General features: G+C 42.1%; 1 long non-coding RNA gene across 1 annotated transcript in view; it reads left to right on the forward strand.

The window, feature by feature from the left end:
* LOC144819213 (uncharacterized) overlaps positions 1-20,251 on the forward strand; it is a 299,059-nt gene that overhangs the window by 175,099 nt on the left and 103,709 nt on the right. The window contains exon 3 of the long non-coding RNA XR_013607237.1: positions 17,373-17,556. This is a non-coding gene — a long non-coding RNA (uncharacterized LOC144819213). The remainder of the gene's footprint in view (positions 1-17,372; positions 17,557-20,251) is intronic.

Here is a 20,251-nt window from a genome sequence, read left to right on the forward strand (position 1 = left end):
TTTATCAGCGAGCTGTTGAGGACAGGTGCGGGGAAGCTCCCAGGGGGCTTGCAGACTACGCCTATACCTGGTCAGACCATCTCCACTTCCCCTGGCTCTAGCCTCTGGTGAAAACCCCTAAGCTGCCATTTTGCTACCTTTAGCTGCTTACCACCCAGCTCTGGACCATTTTAGTACATTTTAAGCAATGGTGGAGGAAGCTTTGGAGTCTTGGAAGTTAAAGAGTCTGCTGGGGTCAAAGGCAGCAGATTACCATGCTTATCCTGGTCACTTTTTGCACTCCGAGGCCCACAGCAGGCAGTATTGGGTGAACATAGGCTCTCCTTTTATCCGGGTCCTCCAGACCGCAGTCGTGAGAAGAGAGATGGTAGCTGCTGCATCTCCCGCTATGGGGTAAATAGGGTGTGGTGGCTCCGGCGTGTCTCGCTGCGACTACAGGGAGTAGGCAGGGTGTAGGCAGTGTTGCTGCATCACCCCTGTAGACAGTCCTCACTTCTCGGTCTGTGCCCTCCTGAATGTCGGGAGTCAGGAAATGGGGGGATAAAAGGCTCCGCGCTTCCTTTGGCATCCCTCTCATCACTGGCAATTTCCTCTCCCTGCTGTGCACCAACCAGAACTGGCCTCACACAGCGCACCCTGGAGAACCCACAACAGAGGAACAAAGAGGTGTGAACTTTTTTTAAATGGTACATCTAGAAGATTTCCATGGAGTCCAGTAGTTCTTCCTTTAAGAAATCTTCTGTAGGGAAAATATTTAAATCGTATAGCAAGTGGGCCACAAGTTTTAAATGATTGGCTACAGGCCTTTTGAAGTTTATTATTAATTATTGCTGATTTATGATTTCTAAATTGTGTACAGAGTTTATTCACTGTTCGTCCTACAGATAGTTTTTACTGCTTTGGAGCTGGCATTGAATCATATAAATGCATGTTGATCAACATGTAATAAGGTCACCTATGCTATAGGCCCCCCATAATAGAACTAGTTTACTGATGATGCTTGTAAAAGGCATTCACATGTGATGCACCTTTTAGAATCACAGCAATTAACCCTTATATTTGTTACAGCTTGCCTGAGTTGAATTCTAACAATAAGAGTTTGTAAATTAGGAGTGCTGAAGTAAGCAATGAATAGAGGTTTTGGAAAAACATTTTTTAGTTTTTCGCAGGTGGATAATGAGTGAAATATTTTTTCATTATGTTTTTGTACTTAGGAGTCAATGGATGATAACGAACCACAAATTGGATCCAGCTTCTTTTTGTTTTTGTTGGTGTTCTGAATAAGTGTATCTGCAAAGACCTGTTAATTTGTTGCTGGATGATACACGAAGAATGGCATTGTATTTGAAATAAACTTGGAAGCTCCTTCAAGCTCCTGCAGATGTTTTTTCAAGTGTCATCATTGCTGTAGATGTGACTTATTCTGAGTGTTTGGCTGTAATGATGCTGCGTTTAGTGTGGTGTGTGTGACACTATGTCCAGTTTAGATCCAAATGAGCATCTGTAGGCTTTTTATAATGAATGAATGAATGAATTTAAAATGTATATTGCGCTTGAATGCCCAAGAGCGTCTAGGCGCTACAGTGGAGGAATATATCAAAGATAACGGATGAATAAACATTATAGTGAGAAAAGCCAAGTTTTCAGAGCCTTTCTTAACAGTGGTAGTGTTGGGCAATTTTTTATGGGTAACGGGAGTGAATTCCACAGTTTGACAGTGTTGAGAAGAAAACTACTACCTCCCCAGCAAACTCTCCTGAATTTAGGCATCTGCAGAAGTTTGCTCTGAGCTGAACGCTGTGTTCTGCCTGGGTGATACCACAGCAAGTGCTGTTTCAGATATTCGGGTCCTGTGCCCTGTAGCGCCTTATACGCTAAACACAAGGCTTTGAATTCCGATCTCTTCTTCACCGGTAACCAATGAAGTTGCCTTAGTCCTTGGCATACCGACTGGAATTTAGGAATGTTCAACAGCATCCTGACAGCGGAATTTTTAACCCGCTGCAGTTTGAGTAGGTGGTGTTTCTGTAGGCCAAGATAAAGGGCATTTCTATAGTCCAGTCTGGTCAATGCCAACGTTGTCACCAGTGTTTTTACTGTGGCTGGTGGGATATAGATGAGTTACAATTTTCTGTTATGAATAAAGAGTAGCACATCCCCTAAAAATATTGCTAGTGGCGATTTTAATAGTAGGATGTATAATAATGAGAAAAGCTGTAAATTCTTCCAATGTTCTACTGCCTTTATTATATACTTTAAATATCTAATCAATGTATCTTGACCATACCAACGGTTTGATGCTACAAGTAGTATGGTGCTCTAGTTTGCCTATGAACATATTTGCGTAGGATAGAGCCATCCAAGTATATATGGCAGTCCCTTTTGTATCTGCAGACAAGGTTTTCCATTAAAGGTAAAATTGTGGGATTTAAGAATAAAATTTGAAAAGTAGGAAAGCACTTTGGATGATGGCTTTTTCATAGTTATTTCATTAAGAGCATATCTCAGGAGATCTCAGGATAACTTTGGTTCTACATTTGAAATGAAGTTCTACTCATATTACTCTTTGGAAATCCAACAATGTCAGCTGTGCAGCCACTGAGCAAACAATGTTGTACTACTTGAGTAAGGCAGATGCCTAAGCGTTGTAATGGAATTATATTTTTGTTCTTTGGTGAGTCCATCTGTGTGAGTCAATTCTTGGATATTTCATTTCTGACTAGCTGTTGTTTACTTGTGAGCCTTCATTTGCATGTATATAAATGTGAGGTCTCGGCTTACCTTCCGACTTAGAAGACATTTTGAAGAAAAATGTCTAAAAAGGTAGACTTCAGCTGCAGGCAGTGTCCAAGGATGAGGCGGCACTGGATGATGTTGCGTTGAAGATTTCTACATTTGGACTTAGTGGTCAAAATGTAGATTGAAAATCTCCAGTTGGACGATGTTGCACACTGCAGCCGAAGAGGGCTTCATGAAATGAAATACACCTGCTCGGAGGGGCCACTGAATAATATTTGCTGCTGCAGAGAAGAATGTACTGGGTGCTGCCAAAAAGTCAGTCCCACCAGTGAGGGACCTCTGGTGGATTGTCACGCAGACTAGGCCCATTCTCCTCTCAGGTGTCTGAGCACCTTTTACCCAAAAATGTTCCAATGTCCAAGTTTTGGAATTTGGCTATCTAGTCACTTTTAGCCCCCCTTCCAAGTGTCCAGGACTGGAGGGACACCACTTGGAAGGTCAAGACTCACTCAAGCTAGGCCCAGGTGCATGGTGAAGATGGAGGGAGCCTGTCATGTCCCTGAGACTCTGATCAGAGGCCAGCCAGCTAGCTCTTGGAGTCACTCTGGTGGTCTTGGATTAAAGGTACGAGTCCTTTTCACTCAAGCAGCAGTTCTTCAGAGCAGCAGAACAGCAGAGTAACAGTCATTCCACTAACAGAGCAAAACAGCTGTCCTTCTTCTGAGTCTTCCACAATTCCAGATGTGTACTGAAGACTTGATCTGAGGGCCCTGTACTTATTCCTGGTGCCTTCTTTAAAGTTGTAGAAGTTCCTAAATAATTCCTTTGAAGTGCTTGACATTTCCTGTCTCTCCTGCCCTCACTCCAACCTGACTACAGGGTATGTAACAGCCTATTGTTGTGATAGTGGGGCTGTGCCCAGTTCTAACCCCCATTCTGCCTGTGATAGCTCATCCAGGTACACCTACTCCCTTTATTGTTTGGGTGTCTATAGAGAACTATACAAAGTCTAACCACCAACTATGCCCAGTCAGAATTTAAATACCCGCAGAACTAAATAACTAGGGGAAGGAACACTTCTGATTCATTGAAACCTATTTCCTTTTATTCTGCAAGGAAGTTCCCACACTAACCAGTCCTTTGGGTGTGGCACTGAGGTGGGTAAACGTGCAGTTGTTATCTCCAGTGTTTTTTGTAAATTGTTTTAGATCATTCTTTAATTACTAGGGTTACAAAGTGCATCACGAAGAGGCAAGACATGAGGAAGAGAAAGAAGAAGAGGAGCTCAGAAGAAAAAAATAACCTTGGGTTTGGAAATTTGTATCTATTCTATCTGAAGAAAAAGATTTGCCACCAAGATAGTGCAGTGCAAAAAGAAGTAGTCACAGCACACTGGGAAAAATATTTGCAGGGCACATCAAGCATATGGAAACACACGTGGACCATCCACAGAAAGTGCCTGGAAAGTACAGTGAGACAGCAGAACACCACTAACTGTGATGCAAGGACTTTCATCACGTTCCAAAAATACAACACACCATCATCTACTTCGCAAAAGGCAGTAAGGTTATCAGCATAGTGGAGCAGTCACTGCCTGCGTTTGTGAAGGCAATTGAGGATCAGAAATTGTGAAGATCTTCATTATTTGAATTTTGGGCTTTTCATACTCCCAGTTCCGATACCCTTCACTTTCATTTTGTTACCCCAGTTTTGGAAAAACAACAAAAAATACAAAAAATTCACAGAAGTCTTCAAACAACAAAACAGATTATTTCTGGAATTGTATTTATTGGTCTGAAGAAATTAAAATGACTTGTTTGTAAAGGTGCTTCTGTCTGTCACTTGTAATGTTTCTGTGTACAGATGTCTGAACGAGTGTGCCAGGATATTTGTGTGACAGTCTACTTGAGCCTGTGTGAGCATGTGAGAGGATGTATGTGGATGTGTTAAAACGTATGTGTGCATTTATTGCCTAGGAGTGTAAATGTCTGAATGAGTAAGTTAGGGGTACTGTCTATGAGTCTGAGTGTGTGGAGATATATGTGTTTGGGTTCAATTTTATGTAAGCATTTGTAATAGGGTGAGGGGATGTCTGTGGACGTTTGAGTATGTGTGTGTCTCGGTATGTGTAACACAGTGTGTGGTTAAGCATTTCTGTATATATGTGAGTGAGTGCATCTAGAAACCTCTGAACCTTCTGATGCACGTTTGTGACTTCTGCTTAGCTGTCAAGATGTGGCCTTCTCCAAATCCTTTCCTTTGGAGAACTCATAACTCCTCATGATTTTCAGAAATTCTTGTTACCTTCTTTTTCTTTACTGGAGTTTTAGTGTCCAAGTCTTTCTCAGTCCTCTATATGCTGATGTCAGTCTTACGCCCTGATTCACTTTTTATGCTATACTCCTCCTTTCTTTGGAACTCAGTTCAACTCCCTCTCACTGCTCATTTACTGTCAGTGTCCTGAAAAGAATGTTAAGAGTGGATATCAAAATACTGATGCCTGTCAGATTTTGACATTTTCTAGCAGTCTCTTAAGTTGTAACCGCCCCAAATGGATTACACAGAAGCGGACGATCCAGTTTGTCTTTTCTCTTTGTCCCTCTGTTTGTTCTTCCATTGCAGATCTCTCCTTAATGGAACCCTCTATGTCATTTTTGGTTTTCAAATATGGTTTAGCCGCTAGGGTATACTAGATATCACAGCCTGCAGAGGTATAAACTTCTGTGATTATTTTAGGTAGTTCCTATTCACAATCTTGAACTGAAACTGTTCCCAATCTCTTACGAATCGCCAGAACCAAAGCTTTTTCCTAAATGTTGCTTAGAATGATAGAGGAGACTGTAGTAAAATAGGGGGGGGTCACCCAGGGTGCAGGGACAGGGCACCCCATAGTGTAGAAGGGAGGGGACAAATGTGGTTTGCGGGGCCTGTGGGGACGACCACATTTTTGGAGGGGCTTCTTTGGGTTGGTGGTAGGGGAGTGTTGGGTAGTATAGTAGCAAAAAATGAACAGGAAAATATGCAAAAGTAATAAATGAACAAGAAAGATAAAAACTATTTAGAATTAATTTGCACGGGGCGAGAACACTTCAGAGATTGATCTTGAGACGAAATAATGGGAAACTCAAGGTTGAAAGTTTGGGAAAAAATTAGATAAGCTGGAACCAAAAATGCAGGATATAAAAATGGTAACATGTAATGTTAATGGATTACTTAAACCGCAGAAAAGTGCTGCTCTTTTAAACTGGATAACATCCCTCTCTCCTGAGATTATATTTCTACAAGAAACGCATCTCAGGACTGACATCCAAAAGCTATCACTTCCTAAGAAGTATCTGCAGGCATATTTCTCATCCGCTAATTTAGCAGGTTAAGGATATCCGTTGAGATGGGAAGGGTTTGGGTGAAAGTAAAGCTGCAGGAAACAGTCCTGAATTTGGTTAATTATTACGGTCCTACTGGGGAAGATACTGCAGCAAATCTATCAATTAGTAGTACCAATGGAAAGTATTTTAATTTTGGGAGGAGATTTTAATTTTATTCAGAACTTGGCACTTGATACATCAAACAAGGCGAAACGCCAACTAAAGCCTAAAACCACAAAATTAATAAATAGGCTCTCTAATGATTTCTCATTAATAGATCCTTGGAGACTAGGGCACCCTAGTCTCTTGCAATTTACCTGTTATTCGGCGAAATTTAGATCAGCCTCCCGTTTGGATTACTTTCTAATAGATAAGCTGGTTGCCAATGGCCCGAAAGAAATATTGGCCAATTCTTTTTCAGATCACTCATTAGTTTCCTTCACATTGATAGCAGGAAGCGCTATAAAAAAGAGGTCCTGCTGGTTGTGCCACCTGACTGCAGTAGGTTAGCGGTCTAGTTGTTAGGTACCCAGCCACCCCAGAATTTGGAGGGAAAGCCTGGCACCCAGGGTGCTCTACTCCTCCCCCTGAGCCAGTTTAGACCAGTTTGCCACAGAATTCTAAAAGGCTCTGGCACTGTCTGGGACGTGGGATGAGGAGGGTATAAATAAGGGGGATGTGCCACCATGTGCAGAGACAGAGCTGGGACAGGAATGTGAGGGGACCTGCTGCCAGGGAATTCCGCCACTTTGGGCCTGTGTGCTGGACCCTGCACCCATCTAGAACCCCTCTACTGTCCCCAGGGCTAGTGGAAGCCCCCCTGCTGGAGTTCAGGCTGCTGTGTAGGAGGAGGGCCACGCTACAGTGGAGGATGGTGAAAGCCTACCGCCCTGTTTTGATGAGTTCCCACTAACTGCTGACCTGGCCCAGTAGTGCCTGCTGCTCTGTCCCCTGGCCCCTGGAGAAGTAAGGAGGGCCAGCCTCGGTCCCTGAGGCCACTGGGACCTGGCGCCACGCAAGCACTGCGCCTAAAAGCACCTGGAAGCAAAGGAAGGAGCACCTTGGACTGGTACCCCCAGGAGGTGAGAAGCGTTACCCTGGGGCCCCCGGGGCTTGCAGCTGGGACCATCCCCCCCCCCCCTGTGCTGTGTGCCTGGAAGCGCTGTGCCTAGAAGAAGCGCTGTGTGCCTGGAAGCACTATCCAGCCTAGAGCTGTGCCCTTGAAAGCGCTGGCCTGCAGGAGACTGCCTCGTGTCCCCAAAGCGCTGTGACCAAGACTGCCCTGCTGTGTTTTAAGCGCTGTATTGCCCTGGGAACTGCTGCTGGCCCAAGCGCTGTGAGCGCTGCTGTGTACTCTAAGAGCTAGAACCCTAAAGCGCTGTGCTGTGAAGACACTGTTGCCCTGCGAAGCGCTGCACTGCTGGAAGTGTTACTGCCTGACCTGCTGGTTCCTAAGCGCTGTATTAGGAGGACTGTGCCCTCAAGCGCTGTGCGGCAGAAGCGCTGCTTGGCCTGAAGGAACTGTTTTATTGGGAAGAACTGTCTTCTGCCAGGACTGCTGTCTCTTACAGCGCTGCGTCTACAAAGCTCTGTTTAGCCCCCTGCAGTGGCCGGTGTCCTTGATACTGTTTTCTTTTGGTGCTACAGTTGACCCCTGGCTAGGGGAGTGTTCTTTGCAGCCTGTCCTTGAGCAGGAAACATGGTTGATGCTGACCAGGTGCATAGGAAAGGTTGTCTCTGGTGCACGGACCTAGGAAATGTAACAGTCACTGAGTCTACTGCGTACCTGTGTAGTTTATGCCTCTTACATTTCTAGGCCTATGGTGTTCTTACCTGCATGAGGTGAAGCCCTAGGTGTTTAGGCCTGTTTATACGCACAGTGTTACTGGCCTAATGAGTTCATGCATGATGTGCCTTCCTGCCTAATGTTTTATTTCATGCTGACATGCCCAAATGCTGATGCCTAGTGTTTCTTACCCTCACAGTGATAGTGCTGATGTCATACCTAATGTTTTCCCTGCCAAAGGTATGTGCCCCATGGTAGATGTGATTATGCCTGCCTAGGCCTGATACTAAAGTTGCATGCCTATGCCAGATGTTAATGCTAGGTGCTGCATGTTTCTTTTCACAGGAAATACAGATGCAGGCCCTGTTTTGTGTTTATGCCTAATGTTTTATTTCACGCTTACAGCCTACTGCTAAGATGATGCCAAGGATTAGTGTCTGAGTTGGCCCTGCAATACTGACTTTGTGTTACATGCTAATTGATAACGCTCTTTTTATTTCAGCTGGACACTAATGGACTTACTTACCTTTTTCTTACTTTTCCCATTTTCCTTGTAAATAATTGCGCCCTATTGTGATTACTGGGCTTTACTGTGTCATACTTTTGCAGGTTGGAGTCAATACATGAGTTATTCTTTTACTTCCAACCCCGTGTCGTGTCTCTTTCGTAGTGTGCCTGGTGTGTCGTCTGTGGGTACTGCGTGGATGCTTCACACATGTCCTCAGGAGTTTGGCCTGCCCGCTCTGCTCCATGCTACCCCCGTAGACCTGGTGACCCCATTTCTAACACCTACTACAAGATATTATTTGGTTGACAGAAGCCAGAGAGTTTATCAAGGAGTTTTTCCAGCTTAATTTAAATATGGCTCCTTTTTTTACGGTATGGGAGTCACTCAAAACCACCTTCAGAGGCCAGATTATATCATATACGGCAAAAATAGGTAATATTCTGAAACAAAAGATTCTGGCATTACAGACTTCCATAGAAAAAGCTCGGCTAAATGTAGTCCTAACAGATACACCATTGCATATTATAAAAGCGCACGGAAGATACCGAAGGTCTGTCGTTAGTCCAAACTCAATGCAGAGCCTATTAAGTGTTCTACACAGGTAGCTGGAACCAAAAAATTCTTATTCTACAGGAGACACACAGAGAAGAAGTGAATATAGAAATATAGTTCAAAGTAAGAACTCAGTCCAGAAAAAAGATTAAGAACCCACCATAACTGTTTGCTGTATGGTTTTTTCGTTTCTTTTGTGTTTATGTTGTTCTACAGGAGATGATACACAAATTCAAAGAATATCTTTAGTCTGTCCTTCACAGCACAATTTGGGTTCTTAATCTCTTTTTTCTGGACTGAGTTCTTACTTTGAACTATATTTCTATATTCACTTCTTCTCTGTGTGTCTCCTGTAGAATAAGAATTTTTTGGTTCCAGCTACCTGTGTAGAACACTTAATAGGCTCTGCATTGAGTTTGGACTAACGACAGACCTTCGGTATCTTCCGTGTGTTTCAGTGTTCAGTTGGGGGACAAGATACCCTGAGGTCTATAAACTACATTCCCCTTGGGCCCTTCTCCACCATTTGTTTCTAAGTATTATAAAAGCGCAACAGGAAGAGCTAGATAGATCCAAGGAGAAATTGAAGGAGTTCTTTCTATTAAAGGAAATTACAGGCAGTAAGGCCTATCAGCTGAAGCTCTACGAGGAAAGCCAGCAGATGGGTAGATTTCTGGCTTAGTCTACGAAATGTCAAAACCTGCTCAGTTAATTACCCAAATTAAAAATCCTTCAATGGGTATATCAGTGGATGATAAAGAGGCAATTGCTGAGGTGTTTCTTACACATTGTAATCAAATCAATTCAGGCAATAAATGAACTAGCATTGAGAAGTTACTTTGAAGAATTATACCTACTCTTGCTATCACAACAGCTTTCTGAGACATTAAATGCTCTAATAGGAATTACGGAGGTCCGAACCATTTTAAATAGTATGCCCAATGCCATGGCCTGTGGAAGGGATGGGATTCCGGTCGAAGTATATAAGGCATTCCAAGAAGAATTGCTTCCCTTTTTAACAATTTTTTTAAATCAAATAAAGAGTCTATAGACATCCCCAAAAGTTTTAAAGAATCAGTGTTAATAATTTTTTTTAAAAGATAAAGATCCCTCCGATCCCAGCTCTTATCATCCTATCAGTCTTCTAAACACAGTTTATATATTTATAAATTGCTTATGAAAATTTAGGCAAAAAGGATAGCACCCTGTGCACAACAAGTAATTCATTGTGACCAAAATGGTATTATTCCAGGACGTCTCATGGCCTCTAATACATATTTTTTAACGCAAGCCATTGATTATTTTTCTATTAATAAGACCAATGCAGTGATTATGATGATGGACGCTAAAAAGACTTTTGATTTGGTAGATTGGAGAGCTTTATTTTTTATTTTGGATGCATTTGGTTTTCTGTCACAATTTATACAGATGCTAAAAAAAGTATATAGTTGTGCTGAAGCCAAAATCATTATTAATGGTTCAGAAGCAGGCAAGGTTAATATTAAACAAGGCACACTTCAGGAATGCCCACTATCCCCCCTTTTGTTTTCAGTGTTTATTGAACCCCTGGCTGCTAGGATCCAGAAGATCTTAATGATTTTGCCTCCAATTGAGGGGATGGCAAAAATGAAGCTATATGTGGATGACATTATTCTATATCTTAGAGCAGGGGCAGTCAATATACAGAATGCTCTTGATTAAATCCATAAATTTACACAAGTTGGCGGATATAAACTAAACCCAGTGAAAACTGAAATCCGAACATTCAATGTGATTCCTTTGGATATTCCAGCTTCCATTCAGTTAAAACCATCACATCCAGTCATATATTTGGGGATACACGTTACAAATGATTATGGGCAGTTATTTTCCATAAACTATACTTGCATGTCACGAAAATGAAAAGTTATTAGACAAATGGTCTATGCTTCAACTATCATTAATAAGGAGGAACTCTATGGTCAAAATGTCAGTGCTTCCTTTGTTTTTTTTTCTTTTTATCAATCTTCCTTTGAAAATTTCAAATTCATATTTTAAAGAGCTAGAACAAATATTCAGGAAGTTTGTATGGAATAATAAACATCCCCAGGTTAAGATAACTACATTACAATTAGATGTAACATCAGGAGGCTTGGTACTTCCACATTTTCCAACATATCAGCAGGCTTCCTTAGTTAACTTACTCTCCCGACTCGGCGAGGAAAAGCCATTTTTCGATAATTTTCTGCTAACTCATATGCTGAAGGAAAGTGCTATAACACTCCCCATTTTTCTACCTTTGGCGAAACCTCAGAAAAAAGCAAGGTACAAGGTGATACTGACATTAGCTGAAATAACTCAATTATTTTTTAAATCTCAAAATATCCCTACATTTCATGCATATACCCCTATACAGGTTTGTGAAGCAGGAGGTCTTATACTGTCAAGAGGGCTTTATCAGGAACGGCAAGAATAAGGTTTTCTCCAGCTCAGGAATTTTAATAATCACGAAACATTCATTACCTGGGAAACGGTTCGACTACGAGTTAGTACACTGACTACTGGCCTCTTTCTCATTTTTTTACAGTTAGTTAATTTTCTTAAAATTAATTATTCTATGATGGGCGAAGTGGCACATCAAATCACTAAGGAGTTGGCAAATAAAATGGCGGGGGTCGGTTGCTGCTTCATCAAAAGGCCCATTCTGACAAGATCTTGGCAAAAAAACTCCAAAAAATCTATGCGGAGACTGGTTGCAAGTTTAATGTCAAAGAATGGAAACAGCTTAGTGAGTCAGCAAAGAAAGCACTTAGAGGCACTAACTATAAGAGAATTAATTTTCTATCTAGCTGGTTATGATATTATACACCCGAAAGACTCTCTAAAATGTTTCACACAAGCCCGAATCAATGTTTTCAATGCAACAGAAATGGTAATGGTGGCTGGGTGCATATATTCTATGAATATAATGATTTGCAGCACTTTTGGAACGCGGTTTTTGCCGAGATGTCTCTGATTTTGTCCTAGGCAATTGGGCCATCAGCCATGTTGGTGCTATTCTGCTCATCAGGAGAGTGAAGTGTTTCACAAAACACCAGAAGTGTTTTATATTAATTTCTATCGCGGTTGCTAGGTCACTTGTTCTTCAAAACTGGAGAATCAATAAACAACCTAGTATTGAACATTGGTTTAATAAAATGTCCAGGACCTGTAGATTAGAAGAGGCCTATGCCAAACGTATAGGAGCAACTGCAGGATTCAGAGGTATTTGGCAACATTTTTACTTTTAATGAGTGCGCAGACGAAAGGTGATTACAGGATCTAGGTGATTTTTTGTTATTAGCACAACGCACTTTAAGTATTACAGGACCCCCTCATATCCTCCAAACAACTTTCCGCACATGGCACTTTTTGAAGCGATTAGAAGTATATCTGCAGGTAGATTTGTATGCTTATTATCCTTCTGCACATTGCACTTTCTAAGTGATTAGAGCGATATCTGTTGCAAGATTTGTATGCACTTTAATCAAGTAAGGATGTTTTCTAATCAGGTTTCGGTATTTTTAGACTATAATGTATGCAATGGAGAAACTGTTGGGAATATGTATATCTTTATGCTGTATCATAACGTGGACCTTTGAGAATCATGTTATAAATTATTTAGATAAGATTTATTATGAATTTAATATGGAGTGAGTTTTATAGCTGTCATTAAGAGTGATTTTACAATCATGTTGTTCTGGTCATTATCTATGCACTATATCTGATGCTATGTACCTTGATTGTCTGTTCTTGTCTTTGTTTATCCCCTTCTGTGCGTATGTTGGCCAACAGCCGTCGCGAGCACTATCTCCGTAGTGCTGCGCACGTCCGTTGGCTGACGCGGCCCCGCCTACTCCGCTTAACCGCCGCACCACGGTGGAATTGCCGCCGTGGTTAAGTGGTTATTTCCTGTTCAAATTTTTTTTTAAAGAAAAAGAGACTGTATTAAAATATTGCAAAAGTGGAGAACTCTGCTGGTTCCAACACTCCAGGGGTGGTGGGTGAAAATGTTAAGGACTAAACAGTTTGAAGAAGATTATACGAAAAGGGGAGCGTTAGGAGGTGTACAGCTATTTGCCACCATTTTGTAACCCTTTTAATTTACTGCTCATCATTAATGTTTTAAAATTGCTTATTGCACACTGCACCTTACCCTAGGGACCTCTGTCGCACAGACTGCCTTAGTGTTTTCTCTCCCACTACCTGCGGTGCCTGTAAGTAAGAACGGGCCCGCCCATAACAAGGTCGGCGCGCTAGTTGTTCTAAGCACGAGGGGATAAAACCGGCATGCTGACACGACCGTGCAGCTTGAAAAAATGGTATATGATAAGGAAATTGCTGCTAGTTGGGACACTGTAAAGGGCATTTCTTCAATGTTCACAATGTTTTAAAGTTGCATAATGCTCATCATTAATGTTTTTAGATTGTTTATTGCACACTGCACCTTACCGTATGGACCTCTTACCCACAGACTGCCTTGGCATTTCTTCCCCCACAACCTGCGGTGCCCGTAAGTAAGATCGGGCCTGCCTATAGCAAGGTCGGCGTGCTAGTTGTTCTAAGAACAAGGAGCTAAAAATGGCATGCTGATGCGCCAGGGCCTCTGCCCGTTTCTCTCGCCATACATACTCTAGGGCTCAGCTACTGGCATTTAGTAAGGTTAAGTGTTGTAACAATGCCACTTGAGCTGGGGAAAGGGATTATCTTCCATTCCAATGCACTTCTGTAACCTCACAGACCTTCCCCCTGTTGCTTCCGTCCATAGTTCGCTGAAAAAGGATAATTATTCACCAGACTTAGTTATGGATACCAGTATAGTTACCACTGCATTTGTCCCCCAACACAACTCCACTAAAGGGAAGAACAGTCAGCATGAACCTGTAGGCAGATCATTAAATGCTATTCTGCATTAAATACTAGATCCGTGATTAAGCACAAGTACGTGTTTGAATGCCCACTACAGACATTAAACCCGGATCAGGTCATCCTAATGGAAACTTGGGCCAATGAAGCATCAGAGCCTGACTGGATTATCGCGCCACTTGCAGGCTATGCATTGGCCATGGTAGACAGGAAAGGGCACAAGGAGGGGCGGCAGAGCAATTATTTATCGGTCTTCTTTTAAAGCAACTTTTCAGACCATTCAGCTGACTGGGGCCGAAGCTATGACCTTTAAAATTAAAATTGCTAATATTTTGCCCCTCCCCGGTCTACTTCTTTATAGCCCGTCAGGGCTGAAACTCCTGTTTATTCAAGGTCTGAAGTATTTTATGGAATCCTATCTGGACTCTCGCACCTTCACGATACTAGGGGATTTTAATTTTCAACTAGAAAGTGGAATGAATGCAGTCACCTCCACTTTACTAGATAATCAGGAGGGTTTCGGACTGACACAGCTAATTTCAGAGCCCAAGCGTGAGGCTCACCATACTCTTTTTGGCATCTTTACCAACGATCCTAACATTACAGTGGACAAAGCACTACCCTTAACTTGGACAGACCATATGGCCATCTTCTTCAAACTATCCTGTTTGAAGAATAGCATGTCTCAGTCGAAGAACCTGCCACCTGCCAAATTCAGACCCTGGCATAAAATCAAGAAAGACAAACTAGTGCAGACGGTTGATAAAAGTCTACCTGTGCTAGTGCCAGACAACAATAAGGTGGCTGACAACTATGATGACTAGATTAGGTAAGCATTTAATCAGTTGGCCCCAGAAAGAATAAACAAAGAGCAGAGAATTAAAGTCTCAGCCCCCTGGTACAACTCAGATCTTAAACTTCTAAAATCTAGGTGCAGCTGCTGTGAGTGTGCATGGAGGGTAGACTACAGCAAGCAAGGTAAATTTACCTACAAACTAGCACAAGCTGAATATAGGGAAGCCATTCTAAGCTCTGAAAAAAAATTACATTACAAGCAAAATTGAGGCTGCGAAAAATTATTCTAGAGAGCATTTTAAGACCGTCACCCCCTTATCCAAAATACAACAGGAGAATCAATTTACTCCTGATTGAGCCCTGTGCGACAAAGTGGCCAACTTCTTTCATATTAATGACAAATTGGCTGGGAGGGTCCCGGTCCCTCCCCCCTCCTTGTTACCACAGTAGGAGGACTCCGCCTCTTTTACCATAGCCTGCCAGTTGACCAGCTTCTCACTTTTAACTGAGGACAAAGTAAGCTATCTGTCACTATCTACTAAATATGGGTCCCCAACAGATCCTTCTCCCCCGCTATTATACATCTAGCTTCGGATAAGATCAGTACTCATTTAGCCCCACTTCTGAATAATGTCATCAGGTCATGAATTTTCCCCACCTCTTGGAAGAAAGCATGCATCAGACCCATACTAATGAAACCTTATCTTGACCCCTCTGATGTGAAATACTACCGTCATATATCCTGCCTATCTCTAGCGGCCAAAATCCTAGAGAAATCTATGAACCAAGAGTTCCTTGGCTATTTAGATGCAAACAACCTTTTAGATCTCACCCAACAAGGCTTCAGACCACAGCACTCCACTGAGTCAGCTCTAATCATGACCACAGAGGACATACGCAGGCAGCTTGTCCAGTGAGGAAGAGCCATCCTAATCCTACTTGACCAATCAGCAGCGTTTGATACCGTGAACCAGCTAGTATTAACGCAGCGGCTGAAGGTAATAGGAATCAAAGAGACGGCCCTAGCCTTCTCTCCTCGTTCCTCACGGCGAGGGAACAACTTCAAATCTGAGAGGTTATCCCTCCCCTGTGGTGTTCTCCAAGGCTCAGCACTGTCGCCAACCTTATTTAACATCTGTGTTGCGCGTCCGGCCAAGCTGATAAGGGCTCATGGTTACTCGTTGGTGTCATATTCCGACGACTTGCAAATTGTTATCTCCATTTCCTCAAGTGTGGAAACTGTGGTGGGGAGATTTCACAGCTGTCTGAAGTACGTCATGGGTTGGATGCATTGGAATTATCTTAAATTAAACACAGACAAAATGAAAGTCATGGAATTTGGGAATGGACCACCACTCTGGAACCAATCTTGGTGGCCAGTGGAAGCAGGTCACTTTCCGTAGTCTGCGCCTAAAGCAAGGAACTTAGGATTCCTGTTTGATGTTCAATTAAATGTTGGAGGACAGATCAACCTTTTGACATCATCCTGCTTTTTACTATTAAAAACCTTGCACATAATGTTGCCTTTTATTCCACCTGACCTCAGAACATCGGTTGTAGTAGCTCTAATTCTCTCTCGAATTGATTATTGTAACGCCGTCTTCCTGGGCGAAGACAAACGCCAATTGCTAAACCTTCAATCACTGTACAATGCAGCAGCGTGTGTGCTGCTCAATACTCCATAATACCTCCATATCTCTAGCAGCATTAGGGAGCTTCACTGGCTACCGTTCAAACAGCGCATTGAGTTCAAGTGCTTTGCCTGGTGCATAAAGCGTTGTATGGTGGAGGATAGATGGACTTATAGAAACTTTTTCAGTTGTATTCCCCTCGGCGGTATCTTGGATCTGCCAATAAAGGTCTGGTCCAGGTCCTCAAAATCCATAAAGCCAGATGGGGAGGTAGAAGCCTTTACTATTGAGCATCAAAGCTCTGGAATCTGCTGCAGGGCACCATCAGGCTTCAACCTACCAGACCCCGGTTTAGGAAGATGCTTAAGACCTGGCTTTTCCCTCCACAGGACTTATGCGGTATCTTCCCTATTTCACTCACTATACTTTGCGCCAAGAAGCCTTGGCATTTGTGTGCTCTACAAGTTATTTTACTGACATACTTACTTACTTACTTGAATTTGATTAGGTTTCAAAAGGGTTTAGGGGGGTACAGTGTACCATAATAAACACACGTCTTCTATAAATCAGTGAAAACAAAAGATATTATTACTTGTTTGATTATTTGCATTATGAACTCGGATACATACTCCATTTTATTCTATGTTTGAGGTAGCATATCATTTCATGATTATAGTTGTATAAATATCGAATCTTACGTTTAGGAAATTTATGCACTAGCAATTTTAATCATTGCTTTAGGTACAATCGTGATGTGCCAAAGTTAACTATTGGTAATGTGTAAGCACAAAGCGCTAGCACTTTCTGTGATTTAAGCTTGTTCAATGTATATTCATTCCAATTTATGACATGAATTATTTTTATGTTGCATTATAACATGTTGATTATACCTGCTCGATAAACAAAAGAAAAGAATATTCATATTCTTAACTCAAATAATCACATATTCATTTGAATGGTATCCTGCTTAATATATTCAAAACCATGCATTTAAATGTGTATTAAAGTGTTTTTCAAAGTTAGTTAACCAAAGGGCTTAAGCATTTAGAATCAAATGTTTAAACTTCAAAGTGAAAGTTTGCTTGGGTTGCAATGTGTTCTTTTTCTTGCAGGTGTGTACAAATGATCTCATAGTTAGTGAAAGGCACATTGTGTAGGAGAGATAGTGAGGCCTGGGAGAAGAACTTTTGGCAAGGATGAGAGGCACTATCAAGCAAAGGAAGGATCCTGATTTGTGTTACATCTAGGGACTGGAGAATTCCAAGAATGTTCTGATGTCTGGAACAGGAGATGGGAGTGAGTATCAAATAAGGTTGCAAGTTTTACTGTGAGAAGGTGGAAAAGCAGTGGGATCAATGAGGTGGGATTCTCAAATGTTCTGTGGAGTTTTAATTGGTGGTCACACTTTAGCTTCAGTCAGATTCCATTTAGACTTTGAGCAGTACAGACCTCTTTGCTATTTTTCCGTTGTGTGGCTTTACGCTCTGCAATACTCCTGATTTTGGAAAACTTCTACAATCGCTTATGCAATGGGAGAGGAGTTAGGGGTGGTTGACCTCAAATCTGGGGAACCAGGTTCAAGTTTCGGCAAGGACGTGCACCATCCTGTGATTCTGGGCAAATCACTTAATCTCCCTGTGACTAACAAAAATGAATGTGTCCTCATGTAATGCAACTGTTGCTTGTGTAAAGCGCTCTGATAGCTGTTACCCTTGGGTCAAGTTTGCATTATATAAAACTCTGTAAAAAAAACCTGACACCATCCTATTTTATTGGATCTAATTATGGTTTCCCCCTTCATGCTACTTAGTACAGACAAAGTTAGGTAATTTAGAATTACCCATATAAAGGCAAGATCATCGAAAACCATATATTGATCACCAGATTTTGTTTCTTATTTTCTGCATTGCAATTACTGCATTCCTTGTATGCTTTATGGTGTTGCGACTAAACTTTTTCAGATGCTTTGGACTGCCAGTAGTGATTCTGTATTTTTTCAATATATTCTTGAGATTAGTGTACATCAGCTTTGCTTTGAATCTGTATTAAAGATATACTCAACCCAATCTATTGACATTTGGGGCCTCACAGTGGATCCAAATGGGCTGCATAGTAAATTTACTTTTGGATGATGTTAACTCCTCTTTTTTTCTCAGGCATCTAAAAAGATCTATTGCATTGAAATTTGGATGTCAGGCTCAGTGCTATGGCACCACCAACAAATGTTGGACTTGCAACACCACCCCTGAGCAATAGTTGTACATCCGACATAGACCACATCCAGATTCAGTTGACTATATTTGCTGTCCTGCATTTCCAGTGCACCTCCAATGATCAAGTCAACCAATCACAAGCAGACTTTCCTTCCATACGTACTACTCCAGCCCCACAAATGGTTTATTATGTCAGTATATCAAGAGTTAACAGATAGGATTTTATTTATTTTATATATAAATAATGTACACTCTTTTTTATTATCTGTGACTCCTGATGTCCCTAAAGTTAAAGGATCATTTTTACCATCATTGTTATATGCTGTGCTGATGGCTCGCACTCCGGCGGCCTTACAACAGTTAGTACAAGGCTTCGTAAATCTTATGACATCACTAGTCTTAAAAACTAATTTTAATAAATCTTATATAATGACTTGTGGCCTACAGAAACATAATCTGGTTTCACTAAAAGTGGGTGTAGTCCACTCTAAATTGCACTCGCACTTTCTCATATTTGGAACAAATGTTTGCTGACAACCGATCATGGACAGTGCATGTTGCACAAAGTAGCAATAAATTATCAAGAGAGATTATCTCACTATTTAGCTTACCATAACCAAGGAGGGGTGAAGTTCTGCTCCCACTGCTGCAGGCTTTTAAATTGTAATGCGTTCCGATAGCTGCATATGGGGCTATTTTATTGAGTATTAACAAATGCAACTCAAATCAATAGAAGAAAATAGATTTTGTAGAAGAGGGTTAGGGATCCCCATTTCTACCTTCAATTTTATCTGTCACAAAGAGTTCAACATCCCTTTTTTTGAAGACTGCATTTATGTACGCCCCTTGCTTCTTTGGCTATCCATATGGAGAAACCCGGGGCAAGCCTAACCAGAGATATTATTTCAGATTGCCCCGCCTTTAAACAAGGTTGGCGTATTCCATGGCTGGTAACAGTGGAATCGCGTCTACAAAAGATAGGCTGTGAACAGATGTTTGAAAACCCTGATGGTCTACATATTACTAGCAACAAACAGCTCCAAGCAGCTTTATACAAATCCTTATAGGCTGAAGATTAGCAATCGAGACTCTAAAGCTGACTGTGGCAGTGTTGGACCTGGCCCTTTTGGCAGGTTCACCCCGAGACTTTTTGCTTTTTCCTAGCCTGATTCTGAAACCTGGTGTTAGTGATTTTAGGCCTCTGCGCACTTTTTCACTGTGGTACAGTGTAAAGTGCGTGTGCTCTCTGTGTATGTGTGGTGAGTGACCTGCCCTCCCATAGGAATGAATGGGGAATATGTATGCCCATGGTAGTTCCTGATGCGTGGGGATGTGCAGGGTCGAGTTTGGTATGTACGAACTCGTGAGATTGAATGCTGCGCAATGGTATATGCGGCATGGTTGTGTCTAGAGGAGAAGTGCCACTTCTGGAAGTTGGCATATTTGTGTAATTTGTGCCTGGCGTGCGATTGGCTGGTGAGCCTGGCCCAAGGGTACATGGGCCTGCTTGTGGATTGACTGTCTGGTTTGAGGGTGACAGGGGCTGGGGAGCCCCAGGAGGTTGTCTGAGTCAGCCCGTGGATGAAAGGCTGCATCTGCTGCCAGGGAAGTGGGAGGAGATAGCACCTGGGAGTGAACAGGGCTGTGCCTACCTGGCCACAATGCTGGCTCCACCTCCCCGCTGGGCGACTGTCACCTCTGTCCCTGATACTGAAAGGAATTCCCTATAACCAGTTCTAGCTGGTTCTCACACTGCCTGCACCCTTTAGACAAAGGAT

This window comes from Lissotriton helveticus, chromosome 2_1, assembly GCF_964261635.1.
Source record: "Lissotriton helveticus chromosome 2_1, aLisHel1.1, whole genome shotgun sequence".
NCBI lineage: Eukaryota > Metazoa > Chordata > Amphibia > Caudata > Salamandridae > Lissotriton > Lissotriton helveticus.